Here is a 2,500-nt window from a genome sequence, read left to right on the forward strand (position 1 = left end):
TTAAGCCGAGGGCTTTACTGGGAAAGAGCCCACAGTGACGGGAAGCCAAAAGCACTTCCCATACCGGGAGTCGAACCCGGGCCGCCTGGGTGAAAACCAGGAATCCTAACCGCTAGACCATATGGGAGGAGGCACTCTGCCACCGTCTTGTAGAAAAGCAAAGGCGCGCATGCATTTGTGCTGGACAGAAAGGAGTGTGACTGAGGTCCGGGAGCGGCTGACTGGCTTTTGACGAGAGAGGACATGCAGGCCCACTGAAGGCCGCGGCAAATCTACTGGCCAGCAGAGGGCAGAAGGCCAGCGTGGCGGTCCTCCCGGCGCGGGGTCAAAAGTTGCCGCCGAGCCAGCCAGGAGTCGAACCTAGAATCTTCTGATCCGTAGTCAGACGCGTTATCCATTGCGCCACTGGCCCTGACAGACCCAGCTGACTAGCATGCGATCAGTGTGTTTCCAGAGACGATGCGACAGCAGCACGGTGCGCAGAGCTGCATTCTTCCATTCTTCCTAAGCCTCAAGAAGACAGATGAGCCGACATGGCGAGGTCCAGCTTTGCACACCCACTTTTTCCCGGGCTTGAGGGCAATAATCCAGAAATGTGCAAAAGCTGCCGTGACCCGGATTCGAACCGGGGTTGCGGCGGCCACAACGCAGAGTACTAACCACTATACGATCACGGCTAACCACGGGCTGCGTGCTCTTCCGGCCGCAGTAAAGCTCCTCTCTCAGAGTGTGTGCTCTGTGACCAGCCTTTGACGAGTTTCGCGCTGGCTCCTCTGAGCACTCCTCGGCTGCAGTTTCCACTCCGTAAACGAGTTGTGGGTGCTGCTAATTTGCAGAAAACACCAAACACCCGCCTCGACCCACAGGCACCAATCCACAAATGGCCAAACGCTGACGTTTCCCTGCCTCTCGGCACACATGTGCGTGTGAAAGAGTTGGAGAGACGCTGAAGGCTGGGAAAAGCAGCTGAAGAAGGGCACGGTTCACAAAGCTGAAGGAGACAGTCTTTAGCCATGTGAAAGGTGTCCAGCAGGTGAAGGAGAGCCCATGCAGGTGGAGACAGACTGCACTGTTGGGGGGCAATGCCTTAAGCCGAGGGCTTTACTGGGAAAGAGCCCACAGTGACGGGAAGCCAAAAGCACTTCCCATACCGGGAGTCGAACCCGGGCCGCCTGGGTGAAAACCAGGAATCCTAACCGCTAGACCATATGGGAGGAGGCACTCTGCCACCGTCTTGTAGAAAAGCAAAGGCGCGCATGCATTTGTGCTGGACAGAAAGGAGTGTGACTGAGGTCCGGGAGCGGCTGACTGGCTTTTGACGAGAGAGGACATGCAGGCCCACTGAAGGCCGCGGCAAATCTACTGGCCAGCAGAGGGCAGAAGGCCAGCGTGGCGGTCCTCCCGGCGCGGGGTCAAAAGTTGCCGCCGAGCCAGCCAGGAGTCGAACCTAGAATCTTCTGATCCGTAGTCAGACGCGTTATCCATTGCGCCACTGGCCCTGACAGACCCAGCTGACTAGCATGCGATCAGTGTGTTTCCAGAGACGATGCGACAGCAGCACGGTGCGCAGAGCTGCATTCTTCCATTCTTCCTAAGCCTCAAGAAGACAGATGAGCCGACATGGCGAGGTCCAGCTTTGCACACCCACTTTTTCCCGGGCTTGAGGGCAATAATCCAGAAATGTGCAAAAGCTGCCGTGACCCGGATTCGAACCGGGGTTGCTGCGGCCACAACGCAGAGTACTAACCACTATACGATCACGGCTAACCACGGGCTGCGTGCTCTTCCGGCCGCAGTAAAGCTCCTCTCTCAGAGTGTGTGCTCTGTGACCAGCCTTTGACGAGTTTCGCGCTGGCTCCTCTGAGCACTCCTAGGCTGCAGTTTCCACTCCGTAAACGAGTTGTGGGTGCTGCTAATTTGCAGAAAACACCAAACACCCGCCTCGACCCACAGGCACCAATCCACAAATGGCCAAACGCTGACGTTTCCCTGCCTCTCGGCACACATGTGCGTGTGAAAGAGTTGGAGAGACGCTGAAGGCTGGGAAAAGCAGCTGAAGAAGGGCACGGTTCACAAAGCTGAAGGAGACAGTCTTTAGCCATGTGAAAGGTGTCCAGCAGGTGAAGGAGAGCCCATGCAGGTGGAGACAGACTGCACTGTTGGGGGGCAATGCCTTAAGCCGAGGGCTTTACTGGGAAAGAGCCCACAGTGACGGGAAGCCAAAAGCACTTCCCATACCGGGAGTCGAACCCGGGCCGCCTGGGTGAAAACCAGGAATCCTAACCGCTAGACCATATGGGAGGAGGCACTCTGCCACCGTCTTGTAGAAAAGCAAAGGCGCGCATGCATTTGTGCTGGACAGAAAGGAGTGTGACTGAGGTCCGGGAGCGGCTGACTGGCTTTTGACGAGAGAGGACATGCAGGCCCACTGAAGGCCGCGGCAAATCTACTGGCCAGCAGAGGGCAGAAGGCCAGCGTGGCGGTCCTCCCGGCGCGGGGT

The 2,500-nt window shown here is 57.4% G+C and overlaps 7 non-coding genes across 7 annotated transcripts; all 7 read right to left on the minus strand.

The window, feature by feature from the left end:
* Window positions 1–55: 55 nt before the first annotated feature.
* Window positions 56–127, minus strand: trnae-uuc (transfer RNA glutamic acid (anticodon UUC)). Its single transcript has one exon. It is a non-coding gene; the product is annotated as a tRNA-Glu (tRNA).
* Window positions 128–339: 212 nt separating this feature from the next.
* On the minus strand, window positions 340–412 carry trnar-acg (transfer RNA arginine (anticodon ACG)). The gene has a single exon. It is a non-coding gene; the product is annotated as a tRNA-Arg (tRNA).
* A 193-nt stretch (window positions 413–605) lies between these two features.
* trnah-gug (transfer RNA histidin (anticodon GUG)) lies at window positions 606–677 on the minus strand. The gene has a single exon. It is a non-coding gene; the product is annotated as a tRNA-His (tRNA).
* Window positions 678–1,142: 465 nt separating this feature from the next.
* On the minus strand, window positions 1,143–1,214 carry trnae-uuc (transfer RNA glutamic acid (anticodon UUC)). Its single transcript has one exon. It is a non-coding gene; the product is annotated as a tRNA-Glu (tRNA).
* A 212-nt stretch (window positions 1,215–1,426) lies between these two features.
* trnar-acg (transfer RNA arginine (anticodon ACG)) lies at window positions 1,427–1,499 on the minus strand. Its single transcript has one exon. It is a non-coding gene; the product is annotated as a tRNA-Arg (tRNA).
* A 193-nt stretch (window positions 1,500–1,692) lies between these two features.
* Window positions 1,693–1,764, minus strand: trnah-gug (transfer RNA histidin (anticodon GUG)). The gene has a single exon. It is a non-coding gene; the product is annotated as a tRNA-His (tRNA).
* A 465-nt stretch (window positions 1,765–2,229) lies between these two features.
* Window positions 2,230–2,301, minus strand: trnae-uuc (transfer RNA glutamic acid (anticodon UUC)). Its single transcript has one exon. It is a non-coding gene; the product is annotated as a tRNA-Glu (tRNA).
* Between the last annotated feature and the right edge of the window lie 199 nt (window positions 2,302–2,500).

This window comes from Alosa pseudoharengus, unplaced genomic scaffold (genome assembly GCF_046254945.1).
Source record: "Alosa pseudoharengus isolate Yale_2024_CS ecotype anadromous, Long Island Sound unplaced genomic scaffold, YU_APseudo_1.1 YU_APseudo_1.1_scf_12, whole genome shotgun sequence".
Lineage (NCBI taxonomy): Eukaryota > Metazoa > Chordata > Actinopteri > Clupeiformes > Clupeidae > Alosa > Alosa pseudoharengus.